General features: G+C 38.6%; 1 protein-coding gene across 4 annotated transcripts in view; it reads left to right on the forward strand.

Annotated features, from left to right (window-relative positions):
* Positions 1-12,997: 12,997 nt before the first annotated feature.
* TCAF1 (TRPM8 channel associated factor 1) overlaps positions 12,998-27,650 on the forward strand; it is a 50,453-nt gene continuing 35,800 nt past the window's right edge. For 2 of the 4 annotated variants that reach the window (XM_078343578.1, XM_078343576.1), the window contains exon 1: positions 12,998-13,220. The gene's annotated coding sequence lies outside the window, so the exon portion shown is untranslated. Of the gene's footprint in view, positions 13,221-27,294; positions 27,448-27,650 lie in introns of those variants that run through there. The other 2 variants (XM_078343577.1, XM_078343575.1) reach the window with 1 other exon arrangement.

Raw genomic sequence — 27,650 nt, forward strand, 5'->3', positions numbered from 1 at the left:
GTAATCCACCACATAAACAGAACCAAAGACAAAAAACATATGATTATCTCAATAGATGCAGAGAAGGCCTTAGACAAAATTCAACAGCCCTTTATGCTAAAAACTCTCAATAAGTTAGGTATTGAAGGAACATATCTCAAAACAATAGAAGCTATTTACAACAAACCTACAGCCAATGTCATACTGAATGGGCAAAAACTGTAAGCATTCCCTTTGAAATCCGGCACTAGACAAGGATGCCCTCTCTCACCACTCCTATTCAATATAGTATTGGAAGTTTTAGCCAGAGAAATTAGGCAAGAAAAAAAATAAATAAAGCATATTCAATTAGGAAAGGAGGAAGTCAGACTGTCTCTATTTGCAGACGATATGATTGTATATTTAGAAGACCCTATTATATTATCCCAAAATCTCTTTAAACTGATAAGCAACTTCAGCAAGGTCTCAGGATACGAAATCAATATGCAGAAATCACAGCATTTCTATACACCAATTACAGACTAACAGAGAGCCAAATAATGAGTGAACTCGCATTCACAATTGCTACAAAGAGAATAAAATACCTAGGAATACAACTAACAAAGGATGTAAAGGACCTCTTCAAGGAGAACTCCAAACCAGTGCTCAAGGAAGTAAAAGAGGACACAAACAGATAGAGAAGCATTCCATGCTCATGGTTAGGAAGAATCAATATTGTGAAAATGGCTATATTGCCCAAAGTAATTTGTAGATTCAATGTTATTCCCATCAAGCTACCAATGACCTTCTTCACAGAACTGGAAAAAAAAAAACACTTCAAGCTTCATATAGAACCAAAAGGGAGCCCACATAGCCAAGACAATCCTAAGCAAAAAGAACAAAGCCGGAGGTATCAGGCTACCTGACTTCAAACTATACTGCAAGGCTACTGTAATTAAAATGGCATGGTACTGGTACCAAAACAGAGATATAGACCAATGGAACAGAACAGAGGCATTGGAGGCAATGTCACACATCTACAACCATCTGATCTTTGACAAACCTAACAAAAACAAGCAATAGGGAAAGGATTCCTTGTTTAATAAATGGTGTTGGGAAAACTAGCTAGCCATGTACAGAAAGCAGAAACTGGACCCCTTCCTGACACCTTACACTAAAATTAACTCCAGATGGATTAAAGACTTAAACATAAGACCTAATACCATAAAAACCCTTCAAGAAAACCTAGGCAAAACCATTCAGGATATAGGCATAGGCACAGACTTCATGACTAAAACACCAAAAGCATTGGCAACAAAAGCCAAAATAGACAAATAGGACCTAACTAAACTCCAGAGCTTCTGTACAGCAAAAGAAACAATCAGTAGAATGAACAGGCAACCAACAGAATGGGAAAAAATTTTTGCAATCTACCCATCTGACAAAGGGCTAATATCCAGAATCTACAAAGAACTGGAACAGATTTACAAGAAAAAAACCCATCCAAAAGTGGGCAAAGGATATGAACACTTTTCAAAAGAAGACATATATGAGGCCAACAAACATGAAAAAAATGCTCATCATCACTGATTATTAGAGAAATGCAAATCAAAACCACATTGAGATACCACCTCACACCAGTTAGAATGGCAATCATTAAAAAATCCGGAGACAACAGATGCTGGAGAGGATATGGAGATATAGGAACACTTTACGCTGTTGGTGGGAGTGTAAACTAGTTCAACCATCATGGAAGACAGTGTGGCACTTCCTCAAGGACCTAGAAATAGAAATTCCATTTGACCCAGCAATCCCATTACTCGGTATATACCCAAAGGATTATAAATCATTCTATTATAAAGACACATGCACATGTATGTTCATAGTGGCACTGTTTACAATAGCAAAGACCTGGAACCAACCCAAATGCCCATTGATGATAGACTGGACAAGGAAAATTTGGCTCATATACACCATGGAATACTATGCAGCCACAAAAAATAATGAGTTCATGTCCTTTGTATGGACATGGATGAATCTGGAAACCATCATTCTCAGCAAACTGACCAAAGAACAGAAAATCGAACACCACATGTTCTCACTTACAGGCGTATGTTGAACAATGAGAACATGAGGACACAGGGAGGGAAGCATCACACACTGGGTTCTTTTGGCAGGCAGGCTAAGGGAGGGACAGCCATGTGGTGGGGAGGTCGGGAAGGGATAACATGGGGAGAAATGCCAGATGTAGTTGACGGGGGGATGGAGGCAGCAAATCACATTGCCATGTGTGTACCTATGCAACAGTCCTGCATGATCTACACATGTACCCCAGAACCTAAAGTACTATAAAAAAAAGAAACAATACCAATTAAAAAATTTACTTTTATCTATAGCACTGATCATCTAATACACATTATCTATTCAGTTTTTTGAGTTGCTTATTTTTTGTCTCTTCTCAATAGAGCAGATACTTTTACTGGCTTAGTGATACATTCCTAATTTCCAGAACAGTGCTTGGTATATAGAAAGTGTGCAAAAGTTATATGTCATTATATGACATATAACTATATATGCATACATACAAATAAATGCATATAAAACTGGTGAGATCTGAATAAGCTCTATAGATTATTCAAGTAATCTACTTCCTGATTGTGATATTGTACTACAATTAGGCAAGATGTTATCGTGACAGAAAACAAAGTAAAGAGTGCACAGGAACTCTCTGTCCATTCTTCTGCAACTTCTTATAAATCTGTCATATTTCAAAATGAAAAAGAAGTTTTTTAAGTTGTAGCACTAATAAATTAAATATAATTTGCAGTTATGTTTTAAAAATAGAAATTTGAAAAGCAAGAAGTAAATATTTAATACTGTTAAGAGTATCTTTCTCTGGACCTTGTAATGATAAAACATTTATTTAATCTTGCTATCTTTCTGTTAAAATTATTAGTGGGGAAAAAAATTAACACTGGGCCTTACTTTTTTTGTTTGTTCCTTTATTTCTTCTTTAGCTATTCATTTAGTCTCCTATGGGAAGAGGCCTTCAAATAATCTTTGAAATTTAAAGGCATCAACCCTACCTCAACCTCAGCCCCCTAATACAAGCCCCCAGTTTGCACTAAGGTGAGAGAAGGTCCTTGCAGCACAGTGAACCACATGGATTGTTAGGGAAGCTGTTTGGAGGTTTTCTGATTCTCACAATCTCTCCAAAAGTCTTTCTAATCTGCTTGCCTGCCTTCTGCCACTGCAATAGTCTATTTGTCTTGCTTAGCATTTGAAAACTCATTGAAAGAACAGATTTAGTTTTTGTTTTTTACCTACTTTGCCTAAAGGAAATATTTTCCCCTCGCCCCACCCACCTGAAACAGAAAGAGATGCTCTGTGGGCAAGTGGTTTCAAAGCACAAGCCCACTACTAATTCTTTCCATTCCTAGAAGGCATTGCAGCTTTATAAATCACACCTATTTAGTTGATTTAATAAAAAGAACCTCCCATCTTCTCCTTATGCCACTTTACCAGATAGCTACTTGGTGATAATTTTCAGAAATCTATTGGAACTAGTAATCTTTCATGGTGCAGAATCTCACTTCAGTGAGAAGGCTGCATCAGAACAAATGCCCTAAGAAAGAACTTTGTTAATAATAATAATAATAATAAAGCACATTCTAAAAAGGCTACACTATTTCTAAATGGTTTTGTAATTTCTTTCCACAGAGCTCTATAAATTTCCTAAGCACAGAAGCCCCATAGCTGTCTCTATAAATAAACCTCATTGAATCACAGGGAAGCTCCATAGCAAAGCTCCAGCCTCCTCCAATCTCCAGTCAAGCCCAGAAAGAAGGATGGGGATGTCTAGGAACAATAATTCATGCTCTATCCCTACTTTTTTAATCTCCAGGCAGTTTGTCTGTCTCCTCATCACTTCTCCGAAGGTAAATCTCACTCTAACCACATCTGAACTGTAACATTAGCACCAAAGAGTGTGTTTTTACCCCTAAGAGTTTCTCAAATATGACACATTTAGCTTAAAAGGCTGCAAGAACAAGGGGAATCAGTCCTAAAGGATGTGTGTGATGGGACTATTGGAAACGTGTGAAACACAAGAAGGTATGTCTGTGGGGTAGAGGTTCTGTGAGCCCAAAGGGGACAAATGTGTCCTTGATGTTCATGTTTCTGTTTTCCTCATCTCAGAATTTTACAGTTTTGACCTGTTTCTTTTTTATTGTGCAGGGTTGAAAAGGATATCTCTCTCCTCATTACCACAGCACAAAAGCTGAGGTCCCAAGAAGGAAAAGGACTGCTCAGCATTACACAAGAGTTAATGACAGCACAGGCTGATTTCCCAAAGTTCTCTCTCTTTCATCTTGCTCTTCTTACTAGACCACCGCTGGAGCTGAGCTCATTCACCAGCTCCCTGTGTTGGGAAACAGGAGGCAGGGACACCCTACCCTGCTCTCACTCATGGCACACAGACCCTGACAGCAGACAAGGACACAGCCCTTCCTCTTTGGCATAATTTTCCTACTCCACCCTCTCCCAACCTTCCCTTCAACTTCAACTTCTTCTCGTTTTGAAAATCAAAATTGTACCTTAATTTTCCAACAACCTAATATTTAGACAAATAATTTTAGTACATATATGTATATGTGTGTATTTATGTATGTATATATACATATACTTGATTTGTATATATATATATATGTAGACATATATAGACATATACACATATACTTAATTTTGTTTCTATATAGAATAAAAGAAATTTTTTGGTTAGTCTTCTACACAAAAGATTGCACAGGCCTGAAAATATAAATAAACTTTCTGCACATTAATGTGTATATTAAAAGTAAGATGATGCAAATCAGTGGTGCGGTGTTCCTATGTGTAAGTTAGGGACAAGTGATACTGAAAATTAAAAAAAAAGAGAGAGATGTTCTAAATAATCAAATAAAAAAGGCTTACGTGACAAAAAACTGTACAAATACAAATAATGCCAAGATAGTGGCCTTAATGACACCACTGGCATCACAGTTGGAAAGAGTGACTAGGTGGGGCTGTAAGTTAGGATACGCTAAATTAATTGAATTATACAAGAGTTCAGCAGATACCCCCTTAATCAGTAATGATCCTGAACATCAATAGTAATTGGATAAATTTAGATCATGTGACATCTTACAGAATGAAGAGCTCAGCTTCACGGAAGTAATGATCTTCTTAAAATGCATAAACTGAAACTAATCATAAGGAAACACCAAGAAAGTCCAAAACAAAAATATAAAATAATCGGCCAGTAGTCTTCAAAAGCATCAGTTATAAAAGTCAAAGAAAGACTGAGGAACTATTCCAAATGGAAGGTTAAAGAAACGTAACAACCAAATGGAACACGCAACTCTAGACTGGATCCTATTGCTATTAGTGCCATTATTGGGATAACTGGCAAAATTAATATGGGGTCTGGACATTAGAGACATTATCAATGATAGCTTTTCTAATTGTGATGATTATATGTTACTTATATAGGAGAATCTTTTTAATATTCAGGGGTGATTTGTGGCACTATTTTAGCAACTCGCTCTCACATGGTTCACATATTCACAGGGAATAAATGTTCTCTGCACTTTAAACTCCCATAGAGTTTGGACAATTTAAATGATGTTGATTGCATCCTTATGATGCCCATTTACAAACTCCTTTGTCCACTATTTTTTAATGTATTTCTAAGAAAAAATAGTTGGTTTTCTTCACATTTTAAAGTGTGCTAAAATAGGATGTTTTTTTATAATAATGTCAAAAGAACCTGCTGTTTTCCAGGCAGAGGAGTACCCCAGCATTGAACCAGAATTGTTAAGACCTTTTAAATACCCTGCTTTAAAATAGCTCGGTTTTTGTTTTGCATTTAGGAGAATGTTGAGGCATTTTTTCCTTTCTTCAAACAACCCTATTTGAATTTCCTAAATTCAAATTATATTTGAATCAAATTCAGATTTGTTTTCCAAGAAGATACTGGTGGAGGTAGGAAGACATATCTATACTTGAAGGATAAAATTCTGACTTTTTCAGAGGCTACTCATTACTTCAGTCCACTCTATGAAGATAGAATGACATTAGCTAGAATTCTTAGTGTATTGTAAACTTACTACTTTCCTTTGTACCGTTCCTGAGAGTTGGCAGAATGAGGGGGGATAGTGTTCAAGCATCATCCCAGGATTGAGGTGGGGTGGGAGAAGGGGGCTGCAGGTTTAGGGTTCAGAAGCTATATATTTCAGTGACCAGGAAAAAAAAGCTTATAAATTTTTCAATAAGGTAATGTAAAAACTATGACTGCTTGAGAATTCTATCAAAGAAAATCGGTGAAATCTTTCCAAGAATGAGTTGACTAGCATAAATGCTTACTTCTGTTCGAAGGCAATGGCAGAAATTGCCAAATAAAGATGCCAGAAAAATAGATTTCCTATCTCATAAAATTCTCACAAAATTGATTTACAGAAAGTTTTAGGAACATAAAGAATTTTGCAGCATAAACCAAAGTAGGAGTGGGACACAACCTCATTTCATAAACATCAAACAGTGAGTATAATTTAATAGAAAATACAATCGCATTTGCTGAGCATTTGCTACGTGCTACGCTTTCTTCACACTGTGCCTTGTACAAGAGTGTGTATTAGAAGCCAGACTACTAGGTTTCAAATTCTGCCTCCATAACAAATGAGTCTGGTTCATCTTCGAATGATGCTTAAACAGTATCCCCTGTCACTCTACCAACTCTGAGAAATTGTACAAAGGAAGTAAATTTACAAAAACACTAAGAATTATAGCTGATATCATCTTATCTTCAGATAGTGGCCTGAGGTAATGATTAGCCCCTGAAAAAGTTGGAATATTATCCTTCAAGTGTAGAAATGTCTTCCTACCTCCATCAGTGTCTTCTCAGAAACCAAAAAATTACCTAGCAGCACTCATAGTTTCCACTGCTCTTGGGTACCATTCCTTAATGGATAGGCCCAACCATGTGGAGAAAACCCCCACCCCCAAGCAGAACACTTAAGCACACTGCCATGTGTGTACCTACGCAACTGTATTGCATGCTCTGCTCATGTACCCCAAAACCTATAATCCAATAAAAAATTAAAAAAAAAAAAAAAAAAAAACAATATTTCAAATGTTCATATTGTGGGGAATCACTTACCTGAGCAATTCTTTGGTTTCCTTATTGAATTCAAGTCAACCCTTTCTTCTGGAGCATTCCCAAAGGCCTGTCAGGTCACTTTGCAGGGCTGTGTCCACTTTCCCAGCTCAGATTGCAACACTGCAGGAATCCCTTTCACCCACCCAGCAGAGCACTACGCAGTGAGAGGGAATGGTTAGGAAACATTCAGGGCCTGATTACGAATCCCACTGCCTACAAAGGACAGGCAGTAACATGAAGGAGTAAAGTGGGCCTGGTACAGGATGTTGGGAAGGTGGGGGCCGTCTAGCCAACAGAACACTCTTCTAAAGGGGGCCTTAGATTGTCATGCCTTGAGAATTCAGGCCCTCTGATGCTCAATTTCCGAATTATTCAAGACATGCTGGGAGTCTGATCCTTATGTAAAAACTCCTGATTCCTTAAATGTTGGAAATTAGTAAAAAGATTTAGATACCTGTCCAGTCCCCCTAAACACACCTTGGGGACCAAGCTTAGCCTATGGGCTGCTGATCTGGGACCTCTATTACAGGTAAATTTGGAAAAAATCTTTCTGCTTGCTCATGTGGCAAGTATCAGTCTCAGTTGAAAATTTTATGCATAAAAAACAAAAATGATTTTGTTTTTATTCAATCAACTCAGTGCTGACATTGAGATCCTATCCCACTGATTTAACAGAAAATTCTTTTATAGTCATTGATGGGGTCCTGGCCATACCCTCTGAGATCTGGCCACCTCCTTAGGGTACCACAATAGCACATGCATAGGTCAGCCCATCACTGCTCTTCTAGGGTCCACAGGCCCTACCCCAGGTCTCTGCCTTCTCTTCTCTTGGCTTTGGTGGTTTTCCAAGGCCCTCCCCCACTCACCTGACTGTCTAAGCACCTTTGGTAATCTGTCCAGTGGCTCAGACTTTCACTAAGGACTGACTCCTTCAGGATGCGTTGCAGAAGCAGTACATAATTTGGGGGCATGGTGCAAAATGAAAATGTGGGGCCTCTTGTTCAAAACATATTAAGAATTCCAAGATGGAGACGACAGAGCATTAAACCAAGGGTGGGGCTCTCCTGAGTGTGGGGGGCCATGGGACTGCAGTGGTCACACACCCATGAAGTGGCCCTGACGCTTTGCTTTCTGCATTAGAAAAGTACCTGAGTGAAGGAATTACAAATCCTAGCTACCAGACTGAGAGGTGGCAGGGAGGTTGGGAAATGGAGAGGATTACCTTACCATGTTTTCAAGAACTGGTTCAGGTTTAGACTTCCTAAATTATAGACAAGACTACAAATTTCGTAAAGCTGAGAGCATTTTTCAGGCCACATCACCAAGAGCTGGTTTCGGAATTCAGTACTAACCATCTCCATTCACCCTTTCCGGCTTCCAGTCAAGCCAGAAGGAAGGGGATCAGATGGGTTTCTGTTCTCTCTCTCTTTCTCAATTGCCAATTACTTCACTTTAATATAAATAAGACCTTCTCCCTACACTGTGGATTCCTTCACCCCTGCTTCTGTGTCTCTCAGCCCTGAAGCACCTTTCTCAAAAGCAAAACCCTTCCACTCCCCTTCTGAGCTTGTTTGACCTGTTTTCCCTTTCTGCCCCATCTCACAGGCCTCCCTCAGTTCTAAACTCTGCTTCCCTTTTTTTTTTTTTTTTTTTTTTTTGAGACCGAGTTTCACTCCTGTTACCCAGGCTGGAGTGCAATGGTGCAATCTCGGCTCACCGCAACCTCCGCCTCCTGGGTTCAAGCAATTCTCCTGCCTCAGCCTCCTGAGTAGCTGGGATTACAGGTACGTGCCACCATGCCCAGCTACTTTTTTGTATTTTTAGTAGAGACGGGGTTTCACCATGTTGACCAGGATGGTCTCGATCTCTTGACCTCGTGATCCACCCGCCTCAGCCTCCCAAAGTGCTGGGATTACAGGCTTAAGCCATCGCGCCCAGCCCTTCTGCTTCCCTTTTAATGCTCATTTCCCTTGGGTCTTTCTGTCCATCTTCTCTTTTCTATAATGTTCACCTTCATCCCTCAGATAATTTGGTTCCTTAAAGGTAGAGAGCATCATGGGCAGAAACCCTTACCAACACCACTTGCCTTGTTTTCTTACTGCACTTACTAGCCACCAAAAAGACTGCTGCTCTTCAGGGCTGTAACACACACCATGATGTGTAAGAAAGGTCATCCGGAACTCCTAGGGGCTATCACTACTCAGCTTGGAGTCTGGCGGGGGCTCCCCTCTCTCCTCCTTTCTTCCTAGGCTTAGAGCCAGTCCGAAAGGAGCAAGTCTGAGAAGAGGAAGGGGTTGGGGAGTAGTGGGAGAGGGGTGGTGGAGCCGAGTGGCTGCCACACTGGTCCTGTGTCCTTCCAGCCCCTAAAACACACACACACACACACACAGAGAGAGAGAGAGAGAGAGAGAGAGAGAAACACGAGGGGCCGAGAGGACTAGCCAGTGATCTCGGCCTCAAGGACTCTGTTCTGCAAAAGCACTGGCATCTGAATTCCAAGGTCATGCTCCAACTCTACCTTCTGCAAACCCCTACTGCTGCCTGCATTTCAGTGCTCCTTTTTCTATTAATATAAAAGAGGAATGGATGAGAGGTTTTAGCTCTGAAATTCTATGGCCAACTGCACAACAAAAACAGCAGCCACTAAAAATTGTGGGATTTGCCTGTGTGCCTGGAGAGAGAGTGGGGGTGGACAGGCTTATGTCCTGTTGACTGTCAGCTTCTGAGGGGAGGAGGGATCTGGCCAGAGAGAAGTGCAGCTGTCTTGGCAGAGGAATGAGAAATGAGAGAATGAGAAAGAGAGATAACTGCAAGCAACCCTGGTCTTTTGGAAACACTCAGTCTACAATCCCCAAACACCCACTTGCCCCGACAGGATCCCCCCAGACACCCTGTTTAACTGCACAAACACACCCAGATGCTGGCTTTTCCTTTCGCCATAGCAGTCACAAACTACACCTCTGTGATAGTAGCTAGGTGTGTTCACTTCTAGAAATCTCTTAGAAGTAAACCCCCATCCATGTCTGCCCTCCAATCTCAGGCCAGGCCTATGTAGTTTTGAGGGAGGCCAGATTTGCAGGAAAATGAGGAGAGAACACACAGCTTGGAGGTCTGAAGAGCAAAGGAGGCCAGGGCCAAGGAAATCATGGAAGAAGTCTGGAAGGATGTGTCCATTCTCTGGTTATGGTGAACATTCACATGGGGTTTTCCATGACACTGCTCTTTTCCAGTCACTGCTTTAAGAGCTTTCTCTATATTAAGTCATTTAATCCTCATAAAAATTCCATGAGGTAGAGACAATCACTATCCCCAATGTTACAGATGAAAACATAATGATAGAAGTTAACAAGCCCGGCTGGGTGCAGTGGCTCACGCTTGTAATCCCAGCACTTTGGGAGGCTGAGGCAGGCAGATCACTAGGTCAGGAGTTCCAGACCAGCCTGGCCAGCACAGTGAAACCCTGTCTCTACTAAAAACAAAAAAAATTAGCTAGGCATGGTGACAGGTGCCTGTAATCCCAGCTACTCGGGAGGCTGAGGCAGGAGAATCACTTGAACCCTGGAGGCAGTGGTTGCCCTGAGCCGAGATCGTACCACTGCACTCCAGCCTGGGCAACAGAGCTAGATTCTGTCTCAAAAAAAAAAAAAAAAAAAAAAAAAAAAGTTGCTCTCTGTGATAGGCAGAAAAATGGCTCCCCCCTAAAGATGTTGATATGGTTTGGCTCTTTGACCCCACCCAAATTTTATCTTGTAGCTCCCATAATCCCCACATGTTATCTGAGGGACCTGATGGGAGATGACTGGATTATGGGGGTGGGTCTTTCCTGTGCTATTCTCATGATAGTGGAGGGGTCCCAGGATATCTGATGGCTTTAAAAATGGGAGTTTCTCTGCACACGGTGTCTTTGCCTGTCACCATCCATGTAAGATGTGACTTGCTCCTTCTTGCTTTCTGCCATGATTGTGAGGCCCCACCAGCCACATGGAGCTGTGAGTTCAACTAAATCTCTTTCTTTTGTAAGTTGCCCAGTCTCTGGAATGTCTTTATCTGCTGCTTGAAAATGGATTGATACAGATGTCCAGATCCTAATTCCCAGACCTGTGATGTGCATTGCTACTTAGCAAGGGAGAATTAAGATTGCAGACAGAATGAAAGCTGCTAATTAGCTGACCTTGAGATGGGAAATTTTCTAGATTTTCTGGATAGGTCCAATGAAATCACATGGTCCTTCTAAGTGAAAGAGGGAAGCAGGAGATTCAGTGAAGGAGATGTGACACAGAAGCAGAGTCTGGAGCCGTGAGATCGCTGACTTTGAAGACGAAGAAAAGGGCTGCAAGCCAGGGAAAGTGGGCAACCTCTAGAAGAAGCTGGAAAAAGCAAGAAAAATAGATTTACCTTTTATATCCTGCACAGAGAAACTCATCTCTGCCTACACCTAAGTGATAGCCCAGTGAGACCTGTGCTGGATTTCTGATCTACAGTCCTGGAAAATAGTAGTAAATCTGTGTTGTTTTAAGCCACTAAATGTGTGGCAATTTATCACAGCAGCCTTAGCAATGAACACACTCTCCAGCTTGTAGGCAGCGGATGTGGTAGCTTCAAAGTCAGGATTTTTCCTTGCTACTTCTTTCTTTCTCTCCCTCATCCCCACTGTCATCTGTTTTTTGGTTAGTAACATTCTCAACACCTTACTGGTTTATTAAACTTAAAAAACAATGTATGGGATTTTAAAAAAGAAAAAAACAATTCAGGCCGGGTGCAGTGGCTCAAGCCTGTAATCCCAGCACTTTGGGAGGCTGAGGTGGGCAGATCATAAGGTCAAGAGATTGAGACCATCTTGGCCAACATGGTGAAACCCCCTCTCTACAAAAATACAAAAATTACCTGGGCGTGGTGGCGCCCGCCTGTAGTCCCAGCTACTTGGGAGGCTGAGTCAGGAGAATCGCTTGAACCCGGGAGACAGAGGTTGCAGTGAGACAAGATGGCTCCACTGCACTCCAGCCTGGCGACAGAGTGAGACTCCATCTCAAAAACAAAAACAAAAAGGTAATTCAGTGGTTGTGAAGGTAAGAATCAATAGACAACTTTTCCACCGTTAGCCCCGCCTCTTATATAAACACATAAAATATCTTCTTCCTACAGGAATGTAATGCTAAAGCCGGTGCAGTGTGGCTCAGGCCTGTGATCCTAGCACTTTGGGAGGCCGAGGCTTGAGGATGGCTTGAGCCCTGGCGTTTGAAACCAGCCTGGGCAACAAAGTAAGACCCTGTCTCTAACAAAAAATCAAAAAATTAGCTGGGCGTGGTGGCGCCACGCTTGTGGTCCCCGCCACTGAGGAGGCTGAAATGGAAGGATCGCTTGAGCCTGGGAGGTCGAGGCTGCAGTGAGTTATGACTGCACCACTGCACTCCAGCCTGGGTAGCAGAACGATACCCCATCTCAAAAAGAAAAAAAGGAGAAAGAAATCCTACTCTCCATTTTAATACAACTTGATTTTTTTAATTAAAAAATATATCTAGGACCTACAGATTTCACGGGTCCTTAAAAATGGTCTTGTATTATTTTATATAAACATCTGTGGTTATTTAGCAAGGCCCTCACTTGTTCAGAAATTGTCTCGCATGTTTTGTTTGTTTTTAACAATTTACTCCCTGTATTCCTGGGCGGGCGCCGAGGCCTGCATCCCGGATTTGGAGCCACACCTGGGGGCAGAAACTGACACAAACTCAAACTCCTCTAGGGGAGGAGCGGCACCGCCCAAGCCCCGCCCCCGCCCGCGTCGGCCAATCAGCTCCCGGGACGGAGCCCCCCCAACCCTCTTCCCCCCCCCCCCCGGCGTCCCCCCGCAGTCTCCGCCCGCGACTTTCCACGTCCCGCAGTCTCGCGCCCGCCGCCCGGTGCCTGCTGGGCGGGGAAGCTGCTTCCTTCTGGGAACAACCGCCTCCCATTCCTAGCAGGTTCCTGCTGCTCCGAACCCGCGCTGCAAGGAACAGCGGGGCAAACAGTGAGTGGGGTTCAGCGTGAACTCTGGACCAGGAGAGACCCACGGTGACCGAGGTCGCGGCACCGGGTTAGTGTCCGTGGCGGGAAGCGGCGCGCTGGGTGCGATGCTGAGTGTCTGGGGAGGGCAGGGCGTGGACTGCGGCCTCTCCGCGCGACCCAGGTCACAGGGGCGTTCCGCCGGGCGTCTCCTCCTTCCTCTCTGCCCCGTGGCTGATTTTTCTCCGCAGCTCGGTCTCTATTTCATTCTCGCGCATTGCTATCTGCTCTGCTGGGGAGGAGACGATGACCCCCTTATTTTCTTAGGATTTGTTTTTTCACTCCGCAGGGAGCCATTAAGATCTGAGCGGGCTGGGAGCCCTTGAGGCGATTTTATCTCGCCTGCTGAGGGCTTGCATTCTTCTAGGCTAGCTTCTCTCTGTTAAGCCCAGGTGAAAGTTCTCATCCACCCCAGTGCTCTAGGCGCCCACGGGCTCTGTGTGTGTTTGTGGTGGGGGAAGGGACCTGGGGAGGGGTAGCGGTGAGAACGCCACGGGGATTCAGGTAGAACGTTAGTTTGGAATGCATTTGGCCTGAAGCAGCAAGTACTGGATGATACAGTTCGCTGGTAAACAGCCCACAGCTGGCCGCTGGCTTGGCCCAACTTGCAACGGAGGAAGGCCTTAAGTACAGGATTAAAAGATCTTTGCCAATTGAATAATCGTGGAAATTTGGAAGAAGTACAGCTTGAACTAGACATAAGGGACAGAATGTATCTGTCCAGCTGACCAGCCAACCATCGGTCCATCACTTTCATCCTCCAAACTAGTGATTTGTTGATGAATACTTTTCAAATGTTGAATAAAAGGTACACAAAACATCTCAGAATGGTCTAAAAAATAATGAAACGAATGCCTGACCATCTCCAGGTTAAAAAAATAGAATAATACCTTAGAAGCCCATGAGTCCAAACTGATGCCCATTCTTTTCCCTTCTCTAAGATGGGACATCTTTCATGATTTTTGTCTTAATGATTCCCTTGCTTTTCTTTATAGTTTTACCATATTTGTGTGTGTGTTCCTGAAACAGATATGTATTGGCTTTCTCAATTCTGCACTTTTATGTCAATGACATCATCCTGTACGTATGCCTAAGTCATCTTTGATGCTTCCTTCATTTTTGTTGTTTGTGGTGTAAATGTACATAGTTTTTCCATTCTACTGCTGTTAGACGTTTGGATTGTTTCTGGTTTTGGAGGTGTATGATTTATCAATAAGCTGCGTCACAAATTACCCCAACCCCTGGCAGCTTCAAACCAAAGTGAACAAACAAAACAAACCCTGTTACTTCCTATCTTATAGTTTACGCGGATCAGGAATCCAGGAGGGGCTTAGCTGGGAGTCTCTGACTGACTCAGGGTCTCTCACAAGCTGTGTCAAGAATTAAAGTATTGCCTGGGCCTCAGTCATCTCAAGGCTAGACACAGGGTCAAGGACCTCTCCCAGGCTTGCTCACATGACTGCTGGCAGGCCTGTTGGCCTCACTGTCCCTGGCTGTACACATCAGTTCTTTGCCACATAGGCCTCTGTATATAGTTGCAACATGGCAGCTTACTCCCCCCAGAGTGAAGGCTCCCAGAGAGAAAGAGAAGACAAAAATCAGATTCTTTGGTAATCTCAGAAAAATCTCAGTTTTTTATCCATTAGACGTGAGTTCCTAGGTGGAACTCACACTGAAGGGAAGGAGGTGACACAAGGACATGAACAGCGGAAGGCAAGGATTATCGGGGCCACTTTAAAGCCTGCCCATGTCGTCTAATATTCAAGTACACTTGTGTGGGAGTTTCCCTAGATTATACAGCTGGAAGTAGAATTGCTGAGTTATAAGATTTATGTGTGTTCAATTTTATTAGGTCGTTTCTAAACTGTTTCCAAAGTGTTAAACCGATTTGTACTCCCTCCAGCAGTGGATGAGAGTTCTTGTTGCTCTACCCACTTGCCATAGCTTGGTCTTGTAAAATTTCACTTTTTGTCAGTCTGGCAGGTATGAAATAGCATTTCACTGTGATTTTAATTAGCATTTTCCCATAACTAATAAGTTGACTATCTTTTTACATGTTGATCTGTTATTGTGCTTTCTCTTTGTGAAATTCTGATTCTTGTCTCTTATTCATTTTTGTCTTGGATTGTTTACCTTTTTATTGACTCATTAAAATGCTTTATGTATATAATCTAGGTACTAAGCAATAATTGTTAGCTATATATATACCACAGACATGTTTCCAATTTGCTTTTGAGGGTTTTTTTCTCTGTATGTCTTTGTGTCTGTTTCTTTCTCTGTCTCTATCAATGAATCTAAGTTTTGAATTTAATTTCAAGTTAGTAGTGCTTATTTTATAGCTTGTCTTTTTGATGATTGTTTTCTCAAAGTCATTAATTTTAGTGCTTAATTTTCTAAAAGTGTTATGGTTTTGCCTTTGATGATTATTCTTAATCCATCTGGAAATTGATTTTTATGTTGTTTATTCCATATGGATAATCAGTTGTCCCAGCACCAGGGATTTACATGAATCAGGATTTCCATATAAGCAGGAATTTGTTTAATTTGTTTTAAGCCCCCATTACTATTTTCTCTATGTCTAAACTCTGCACCAATACTAAATAATTTTTAATTACTATAGTTTGATTAAAAGCCTTGAAATCTGATAGGAAAAGTTATATCACCTGTTTCTTCTTCAAGAGTGTTTTAGCTTTATGTGGACCTTTGACCTTCCATATAAATATTTAAATAAATGCATCAAGTTCTCCAAAACAAGAAAAAGACAAGCAAATAAACCTGCTGGAATTCTGGTTGGTATTGAATCAACTCTATGTCTTAGTCTGATTTGCGCTACTGTAGCAGAATGCCTGAGAATGAGTAATTTATAAAGAACAGAAATGTATTGACTCACAGTTCTGAAGGCTGGGAAGTCCAAGATTGTGTGGCTGGCATCTGGCAAGAGCCTTCTTACTGTGTCATTCCATGGCATAAAGGTAGAGAAAGGGCGAAAGAGAGGGAGTAAAAGGAGGGTGAATGCCGCTTTTTATGATGAACTCACTCCCACAGTAATGGCATTAATTGATTTCACTCTGCCCTCATGGCTTGATTGTCTCTCAATAAGCCCACCCTTCAACACAGTTGCATTGGAGATTAAGTTTCCAGCACCTGCTTTGTGAGGAACACATTCAAACCATTGCACTCTATAAATCATTGTGGGCAGACATTACTTCTAAGATATGGGATCTCTTCCTCGATGAACATGATATGATGCTATTTATTTAGGTCATCTTTAATGTTTTGTACTATTTTTTATTTTCTTTTTGCTCAGTTTTTGTTAAATTTCTAGGCACCCTATCTTTTTACTGCTATTGTACATTCTTTTGTAAAGTTATATTTTATAGCTTATTGTTGCTAGCATATAGAAATTCATTTGCCTCTCATATATTATATATCAAACTTGAGAAAAGTACTATTTCTAAATTTACCTGTAGCCTCTTTCAGAATTGCTACATAGGCAATCATATCATCTGAAAATAATGATGTTTGTTTATTCCTTTCCAATTCTAATACCTTTAATTTCTTTTTTCTGTCTTATGACACTGATTAGAAGCTCCAGTACACTGTTGAATAAAAGTAGTAAACGGCATCTTGTTTTGTCCATAAGATGCTAAAGAGAAATATTTCACTATATTAACTTAAAAATGACATTTGCTATAGTTACTTTGTAAACATCTTTCCCATGATAAGAAAGTTCCATTCTTCTTTTCATAAGCACTTTTATTATCAATGGATTTTTTTCAAATACTTTTTCTGTAGCCATTGAGAATATGTATACTTTTAAAAAATATGTAGATATTAACATAGTATAGTATTAATTTCTGATATTAAACCAATTTTGTATTCTTGGAATAAATCTTTCCTGGTAAATATGTAGTACCTTCTGTATGTGGATATAGCTACAAAGGTAAACATTAATTTGTATTTATATGTGTGATTTAAGATTGGCATGTAATTATACTTTTCTGTATTATACTTTTCTGATATTGGTATAATCATAAAATAATATGAATAGTATTCTCCCTTATGCTACTCTTTGGAAGAATTTATACAAGATTGGAATTATCTGGTCCTTGAATATTTCCTTGAATTACCTGTAAAATCATCTGTGTTTGGAGTGCATTTTGTCAGAAGATTTTAATGATTATAGCACTATTTAGGTTTTCCTATGGAATCAGTTGTGGTAAATTGTATTTTCCAAGATATTTAACAATTTCACATATATATGAACATATTAATATACATGTATATGTTTATTCAATATATATAAATACATTTGACCATTGAACAATGCAGCAGTTGGGGTACTGACACCCCTCAGAATTGAAAATTTGTATATAATTTTCAAGTCCTCCACTACTCAGTACCCATAGCCTACTGATAAATGGAAGTCTTACCAGTAACATAAGCAGTTGATTAACATATTTTATATGTTATATGTATTATATTCTTAACTAGAAAAAGGGGAATGTTACTAAGAAAATCATGAGGAAGAGAAAACATTTATCATTCATTAAGTAAAATGAATCATCATGAAGGTCTTCCTTGTCATCTTCACATTGAGTAGACTGAAGATGAGGAGGTGTTGGTGTTGCTGTCTCTGGGGTAGCAGAGGCAGAAGAAAATCCAGATAATTGGACCAAGGCAGTTCACACCTGTGTTGTTCAAGAGTCAAGTGTATAAATATGAATATATGTATTCAAGATTAATAAAATTGTTTATAATTTCCTCTCATTCTGTTTATAAATTTTTCCATTATCTATCGTTATAGCCAAATATGTGTACATTTTCTCTTTTTTGTTTTAATTTTTCCAGAACTTGGTCTACTTTATTGGTTTTTCAAATACCAACAAAATACCTATGTCTTTTACTAATTTTTACTTATTTTATTACTTCTTCCTTCTTTCTTTGAATTTCTGATTTATTTTCTAAGCTTTTAAATTATATGCTTAGCTCTTTCATTTTGAGTTTCTTATGTAAGCTTTTAAAGCTAAAAGCTATAAATTTCTATCACTACATTTTAGCTACATCTTACAAGTTTTGGTATGATTATTTTTGATAATGTACCTTTATTTATAATTTTCCTTATAGCCTCTTGTTTGAGACATGAAATTTTAGAATTGTACCTTTTAAATTCCGGTTGGCCATATGAACTTTCCTTTATCTTGTAGTTCCCTAACTAATTTATATTGTAGTCAGAGATTACATGGTACCAGTTCCTTTAAATTCACTGAAGCTAGCTTAAAAATCTAGTTTGTTTTCTTTGCCTGCTTAAAAAGTATGTCTTGTCTATAATTATATGATGTTCTGTGTTTATCTTTAAAACAACTCTTTTAATTATACAATCCAGTCTTACATGTCTTCAATTTTTTTATTTGCTTGAATTATCAATTAAGGAAATAGATATGTTAAACATTCTCACTATGATGATGGATTTGACAATTTCTCATAAATCTATATATTTTTGCTTTATATACTTTGAGGCTATGTTATCAGTGAGTTGTTGTAATTGAACATCCTATCATAATATAGGGACCTTACATTATATGTACCTATTAGTGTTTTTTGTTTTAAAATCCTGATTTTTTCAAAGATCAAATCAGGGTTTCATTTACCTCTCTCTTATCATTTGACTCTAAATCTTTTGAATTTATGTTTTAATTATATATGTAGCAAACTTATTTGGATTTTTAAGTCTGGATTTTTAAAATATTGTTTGAAATTTTTTAACTTATTCAATAGTTTAATTCATGTATATTTATTGTGATTAGTAATACAATTAGATTTATTTCTACCATCTTAGTATTTGCTTTTTATTTTTTCTGCCTTTTATGTTTCATTTTTCTTTCCCTGCCTTTTTTTCCCCTTCTTTCTTTCTTTGTCCATTTTTGTTCTTTCTTTATTTGGAAGTTACATGTTTTAGTTCTGATGATTTAAATATAATTCTATTTTTTTAAACATGTTTAACTAGTTTTATAACAGATTTAATTTAGCATACCTAAGTTAAATTGATCCTTATTACTTTGTCTCTTATCCCCAAGTATCAATTGTTTATTGTTATTTAATAACATCAGTGTATTAAATATGTGTTTATAGATTTTACTTTTTACAAAAAAACCCTGAGGTATAACATATATAAAGTTCACAAATATTAAAAGTACAGCTCAATAAATTTATATATGTATATGGTCAGATCAGGATATAGAATATTTACAGCACCTCAGAAGACTTTGTTTTTCCCTATCCCAGGTAATTTTCACTCTCAGAAATAACCACTATTCAGATCTCTGTCATGATATATTGGTCCAATCTGGATCTTCACATAAATTGAGTCATAAATAGATATCCGTTTGTGTTTGTTTTATGCAGCATTAGGTCTGTGAGATTCTTCGTGTAGTGGCATATAGCAGTAATTTTGTCTATAGTATTGTTTAAGTACATTGCAAATTATTTATCTATTCTAGTGTTGATGGATATTTATTTTTTCCAGGTTTTTTTGACTATTCAAAATAAAGCTCATTTGTACATATCTTTGGTAGACATAGAAACTTACTTTTCATGAACATACATCTAATCAGGCTAAATAATGTCCCACAGTTTTACCACATAGCTGTATCAGTTTACCCTCCCATCAGAAATATATATAAGTTCCATCTGCTCCAGATCCTTGTCACCATTTGATATTGTCACTATAATTAATTTTAGCCACCTGGAATGGATATAGGTATCTTATGATTTTAATTTGAATTGCTTTGATGACTAATTATATTAAGCATCTTTTTGTATGCTTATTGGCCATTTGAATATCATCTTTTGTGATGTACCTGCACATGTATTTTGTCCATTTGGAGGCAAAAGGGTGCTTTCTGTTTTAAAATTTTGTATCTTAAACTATATTCTGGATATGCATATACATTTTCTCTTGTATCAGTGATTTGCAAAGCTCCTTTTCCAATCTTTGGCTTGCCTTTTCATACTGATAATTATGTCTTTTAATAAAAAGAACTTAATTTTTATAATATCTAATTTTTATTATTAATCCAAATTTATTTGGATTGGTTAGGACTAAAGTCATACTGAAGAGAATTTGGCATACCTTTAAGATCACAAAAAGATTCCCTATGAGTAACAGTTCTATCATTCACATTTAGTTTTCTAATTTATCTCAGATTATCTTTTTGTATATGACATGAGGTATGAGTTAGGATTCATTAGTTTTCATACAGACATCTAATCAAGAGCTACTTATTGAAAAAGGTTTTCACAGCATTAGATTTTTTGAATCTATGTTCATTGAGTAATATTCCTCTCTAATTTTTTGTTCTTGTAACGTCCTTACCAGATTTTGGTATCAAAGTTATGCTGCATGTAATAAAAATGGAAAGGATTTCTTTGTTTATTTTTCTCTGGAAGAAGTTTTATAATATTGGTATTATATTTTTCTCAAATGTTTAGCAAAATTCACCATAAAAATCCTTTTGGGCCTAAACATTTTTGGGGAATGTTTTTGATTTGGGGCATTTTTTTTGATGTATAGGATTATTTATATTTTCTGTTCCTTCTTGCCATTTTGGATAAATTATGTTGTTTAAGGAATTTGAAAATTCATCTGAATTTCTGAGACTGATTGGCATATGGTTATTTATAATATCACTTTGTTATATTTTTAATATCTTTTGGGACTGTAATAATGTCCCCTGACAATTATAATGGATTCTCTCTGTGTGTCTCTCTATTGATCATTCTCAGTTTGGTTCATTAAAACCAGCTTTTGGTTTTACTGAATTTCTAAAATTTTTTGAATTTGATTCTTGCTTTTATGTTTATTATATTCTTTGATTTAATTTGTTCTCTTTTCTTTTTTCATATCTTCAAATAGTTTTAGTCTTTCCCTTTTACTAATATATGCATTTAGAGCTGCAGTTTTCCTTTATTAAGCAGTTGCTTTTGCTGCATCCCACAAATTTTGATAAATTGTATTTTAATCATTATTTAGTTAAAATATTTTCTAATTTACATTGTGATTTCTTCTCTGACCTAAGGGGTGTTCAGAAGTATATTCTTTAATTTCCAAACTTGTGGGAATTTTCTAGTTAATTATTTCTGGTTTAGTTATTTATTTTTGGTTTAATTCCACTCAGATCAGAGAATATATTCTATATCCTTTTGAGTTCCTTGAGACTTGTTTTATGCCCAAAATATGGTTTATTTGAGAAAATGTTTGACATGCACTAAAAATCATGTGTAAACTGTTGTGGGTAGGCATATATGTACCACATGTGTCAACAGGGTCAAATTTGTTAATTATGTTTTTCAAATCATGAATATCCTTACTGATTTTTTATACACTTGTTTTATCAGATTACTGAGAAAGATGTACTTAAATCTTAAACTATGCCTGTGGACTTGTCTGTTACTTCTTTTATTGTTGTTAACTTTGCTTCATAAATTTTGAAGTTATGTTATTAAGGATACAGATTTAAAATGTTTGTATGGCTGTACTTTTATCATTACAAAATGTGTTTTTTATCTATAGTAACACTTGTTGCCAGTAATGTTTACTTTGTCCATTGTTCATACAGCCATTCTAGCTCTTAAAGATTATAGTCCTCACGTCCTGTTTATGTTGTTTACTTCTCCAAGTCTTCAATCGTTTTCTATATTTTGTTGAGCTTTTATTATTGTTTCCAAAGGGAGGATTGTTGCAAAGATACAAGGGAATTTCAAAAAGTTTGTGGGGAAAAAATGGAATTAAAAATTTTAAAAAAATAATAAATGTTGCTTCAACAACAAAAATAAATGTTGACCCTCAAGTTTAAGCCACTTTTGTAAGCAGTGACAAAAGCAATTTAGTCCATCACTAAGAAACTAAAGGTCCTGGGAGTTCAGTCATGTAGATGCAGTCTTTTTTACATTATTAACTAAAGAAAAATGGTTGCCCTTTACAGATTTTTTAAGATTAGGAAACAAGAAGTCAGAAGTAGCCAAATCAGGACTATAAGGTGGATGTCTAATGATTACCCATTGAAACTCTTACAAAATTGCCCTATTTAATGAGAAGAATGGGCAGTCATTGCCATAATGGAGAAGTACTGTCTGGTGAAGCTTTCCTGGGTGTTTTCCTGCTAAAGCTATGACTGACTTTATCAGAGCACTACAATAATAAGCAGATGTTATCATTCCTTGGCCTTCCATAAAGTCAACAAGCAAAACACCTTGAGCATCTCAAAAAACTGTCGCCATGATCTTTGCTTTTGAACAGTCTGCTTTTGCTTTGACTGGGCCACTTCTACTTCTTGGTACCCATTGCTTTGATTCTGCTTTGTCTTCAGGATGGTAAAGCCATGTTTCCTTTCATGTTACAGTTCTTCAAGGATATGCTTCAAGTAAGAATCTTGATCTTACTTGTTTAAAATTTCCATTGAAACTTCTTCTCTTGTCTGCAGCTGATCGATGTATCCCATCAAATGGAGAGTTCGCTTAACTTTGATTTTTCAGTCAGAGTTGTGTAAGCTGAACCAATTGAGACGTCTTTGGTGCGTTCTCTTCTTTAATTCACTATGATATATTTAGATGAGTATTTCTTTTTATCATTTTAGGATTTGTTAGACTCCTTGGGTCTGAGGATTGGTGTCTTTAAAAATCTCTGGAAAAGTCAATCATTTGTTTCAATATTAACTCGTCTCTGATCTTTCTATTATATCTATTTGAACCTCAGATCAGATGTCTTAGATCTCACCATATGCTCTATGTCTTCTTTTTGTATTTTCCATAGTTTTTTCAATTTTAGACTGAATTATGAATAATTTACTCTAGATCCAGCTATGTAATTCTTTCTTAACTTTGTTTAATCTTCTATTTAGTCTCTTCAATAAATTTCTATTTTGCACTATTTTCAATTATTTTTTATTTGTAGCTATATTTCATTCTTTTTATAAAAACAATTATTTTCTCTTCAAGTTTCTTGTTTCTCTTTTATTTTTCAAAGGTATAAATCATGGCTATTCTATATTCTGTAACCAGTAATTCTGATATCTGAATTTTGCCTGTTTCTGTTTCTCCTATTTGTAATAGCTCTCTTTCATTGTGCTTTATTTCCTGAGTGTTATGTGATTTTAAAAATTATCAGTATAAGCTGCTCCTTTCATGTGAACTTTTGTCCTAGAAATTATTTCTAAAGTTAAATTTCTCTAGAAAAGATACGCATGTACATCTTCCAACTGAATACATTAGCAAATTGGGAACCACCTCACATTATTTCCTTAGGGTTCTTCAATCCACAGAGGTAGCATGAATTAATATTTCAAACCTATTTGGAAAACTGGTTTGTGGTTACTCATTCTCATCGATCTTTTTCCTCTTCATCTTTCAGCAGGGTTAAGACAAGCAAATTGCATTGATTTCTTCTGTGTTACAAATTTACTTCCCATTTACCTTTACCCTGTTGAAATATCCCTTCAGTGCCTGAGTTTTGTGCTGGGATGTCATTTTAAATTATATTCTTTATGTGGGCTTGGTCTTAATATCCTAGACTGGAAACCCCACAGAGTCACTCTGCATACCGTCTCCAGGGTTTTGTGAAAGCGTGGTGGTGAAAGCTAGCTTTCGTGCTTGCTCCCTTCAGTGTTTCCTACTTTTAGTTTGTTTTTGGCTTTGTGTACTCTTTACTTTCATATCATCTCATTGATGAATTTATAATATTTTGTGTATATATGTTGTTTCCATCAGTAATATGATTTGGGACATTTATCTACATTTCTGGAACTAAAATATTAATTTTAACACCTTATTAAAGTTAGATATTTGTATGTGTGTTTACATATTAGTATATCATAAATTTACAGCTTGATATGTTTTTACAAACTGAAAAAGACCTTGGACCAGCACCTAAATTAATTAAGAGAACAATAACCATGAAGTCTCCTTTGTGTTCGTCTCTAGTCACTACCTTACCCAAGAGCAAATATTATTCTGAGTCTTAATATCAAATATTAGTTTCACTTGTTTTCATATTTAAGTAAATATAACAATACAGTATATGCTGTCTTGTTTCTGGCTTAGTTCACTCTGGTATGTTGGTAAGATTCAGCTATTTTGTGAAAAACGTAAATCCTTCATTCTCATTGCTGTACAATGTTTCATCGTGAATGTGCCACAATTTATTTAAACATTCTTCTGTTGCTGGTACCCAGCTGAGAGACCAGGGTGGCACTACAGCTGAGAAAGCAGGAAGGGTATTTGAGTAGTTTCCAGTTTTAGACTACATTGAATGGTGATGCTTTGAGGATTCCAGTACATGTACTTTGGTGAAAATGTGTATATTGGGTACAGACCTAAGAGTGGTATCACTGAACAGCATTATTTTGTGTTTCAAAATGATACTTGTAACATTTTCAAAATACAAAGTATATAAAGAAAAAAAAATTACTGCTCAACCCTCCCCCACTTCCTGAAGTAGCCAAATTTATACTTATGTTTTCTGTGCTTAGATAAACATAAATACACAATTATAGAATTTTTTCCCCCCGCAAAAAGTAGGATCATACTTTTTTTGCTGAAAATATATGTTAAGACAATTTCTCAAGGTATGAATTGAGCCTCTTTTTAAAGAATTGTATAATATTTTAATGTGGATTTTAAATAAATTGTTCATTTATTCACGTTGCTGAATATTTATGGAATTTAGTATTTCAAAAGTTATTTCAATACTTTCAGGATTTCATGGCGGTCTTCATTACTCAGAGCTACTCCAGGCAGAATGTTAGAAAGGAAAACAAACTTAAGGGGAAGTAGAAATAAGAAAGGATCCAGGATTTAAAATTGGGCTTGTAATGTGTCTGAGACTGAGAAAGAGGAGATAGAACCAGCTTAGAATTTGAGGGAGCGGCCAGGCAGGGTGGCTTATGCCTGTAATCCCAGTACTTTGGGAGCGGAAACAGGAGGATCACTTGAGCCCAGGACTTTGAAACCAGCCTGGGCAACAAAGTGAGACCCCCATCTCTACAAAAAAAAAAATCGAAATCCTCCTTAGGCATGATAGCGCGCATCTGTAGTCGCAACTACTGGAGAGGCTGAGGCAGGCGGATCGATTGAGCCCGCGAGGTCGAGGTTGCAGTGAGCCTCGCTCCACTGCGCTCCAGCGCAGTTTCTTTTTCTTTTCTTTCTTTCTTTTTTTTTTTTTTTTTTTTTTTTTTTTTTTTTTTTGAGACGGAGTTTTGCTCTTGTTACCCAGGCTGGAGTGCAATGGCACGATCTCGGCTCAGCGCAACCTCCGCCTCCTGGGTTCAGGCAATTTTTCTTGCCTCAGCCTCCTGAGTAGCTGGGATTACAGGCACGCGCCACCATGCCCAGCTATTTTTTTTGTGTGTTTTTAGTAGAGACGGGGTTTCACCATGTTGACCAAGATGGTCTTGATCTCCACCTCGTGATCCACCCGCCTCGGCCTCCCAAACTGCTGGGATTACAGGCTTGAGCCACCGCGCCCGGCCCAGCGCAGTTTCAAGAAGTCTCACTGCGCTCCACTCCCCATTTCAAGAAAAGAAAAAAAAAAATGTAAAATTTGAGGAAGCATTAAAAGAAAAGAGCATGAAGGAAGGAAAAACTTATAGCACAGGAAGTTTGTAGTTTGATTCGTTTTCTGCGTTCGCCTGCTGTTTGTTTGGTTAAGGAATGATCTTAAGGATTTTCTTCTTACCCCATTTCATCCATCCATTCATCTAGTGGACATTACAGAGCATCTGTTTGTAACCTGGGTCAAGTAGGGAATAGAAAGAACAAAACACAGTTCTTCCCCCCCCCCCCCACATACTTTGAGATGGGAAGTGTCTAGATACAAAAGGGTCCTTGCTGATGCTTGGAGGTGGAGAACCAATCTTGTCTATACCCTCAAGTTTAATAAGGAATTCCTAACTACTAAAGAGACTCCTTTCTTCATTTTTTTTTTTTAATGAAAGAAAGAAAGAGAAAGGGGAAAAACAGGTTAAAACACAGTTCTTAACCTATGTTTCCACTAGTTGGGGCAGTTGAAATGAAACCCTTAGGTTATACAGGATGTCGCACCCCATCCCTTCACCACTGAAGCCACTTTCCCCTGGAAGGTTCACTCTGGACACTACACTTTCGTAGTAGGGGAGAAAGTTTGGTGATGGTCTTTTCCGTTTGATTCTGGGACAACCCTTCCTTAGGTATCCAACAAATAGGGCCCAGGGCAGTGAGGGGTGAAGAAGCTAGAGACGGACAAGGGCCACGCAAATGTCCCTGGGGCCCTGGGGACCAGCTATAAAAAGGGATGAGTGGTTCCTCCAGGTTTTACAGTTGAACTCAGCAGGTTACATGAGTAGATGTGAGTGCAGGACCTGGTCAGGCAAAAAAGCCTGGTTAAGTGTCACATACTACTCAAATAACATGGGTCCGAACTAGGAACAAAGCTCCAGAAACCTTTCCACAGGGAGAAATCGTATTTGTAGAGAAGTCGCTGCCAGCTGCGTGAGCAAGGATATTTTATGTAGTTTTTTGGTTGATTAAATTTATTTTTATTACAAAATAATACGTGTGACTATTGAAACGTTAATGAGGTATATTAAGGAAAAAAGAAATAATCCACTTTCCTGTCTGAAGTAACTGATTCTAATAGTTTATCTTCCATATAATTTCTATGTTTATATGAGTATATATGAACAGTTGTTGTTTTTATACAAAGTGGAACTTTTTTACTATGTTAAATGTTTATTTTAAATATATCAACATAGACAGAGGCAATATATAAAATAGATTCATGTACGTAGATTTAACCCATCCTTGAAAATAGTTATATATTATTTTGTAGAGAGACCATCGTTATTTATCCTTCGCTCCCTTGTTTATCAATAGTCTCAACGACGTGCTTTGAAACGAATCGTCCTGCTGCACTCGCAGGGCAGGCGCCTGGGCCTCTATCAGGGATCTGGGGCCGCATCTTGGGGTAGAAACTGACACAAAGCGGGGCCTCTGCGGTCGGGGGCTGCGGCCAAGCTCCACCCCCACCCGCGGCATCCAATCAGCTCCCGGGGACGCCCCCACCCCCACCGTCTGCACTGCAGCCCACCTCCCCCAACGCGCCTTCTCCCAGTCACCCCACTACCAATTTGCAAACCCCCAAGCCATCTGCCCCAGCGCCTTCCTACGTCTCTGTGGAAGACTCCCCACTCCGAAGTAGCCTGGTGTGGAAATTGCTGGACAGAAGGGTGAGTCTCGTCCAAAGATGGTTTCTGGGACCAGAGCAGGCCCGGCCGCACTGACCAATTCAAGGGCGGTTCCCGATGCAGTCCGCTGAGGCGCGCGGGTGGTGGAAGGAGGCACTGAGTCTGGGTCGGGGTCCCTGGGGAGCATGGCCAAGGGGGCGCATGATGGCCTGCCAAAGTGGTCGCGGTTTTGGCCTGAGTCCCCA

The sequence above is a fragment of the Callithrix jacchus genome, chromosome 11 (genome assembly GCF_049354715.1).
Source record: "Callithrix jacchus isolate 240 chromosome 11, calJac240_pri, whole genome shotgun sequence".
Taxonomy (NCBI): domain Eukaryota; kingdom Metazoa; phylum Chordata; class Mammalia; order Primates; family Cebidae; genus Callithrix; species Callithrix jacchus.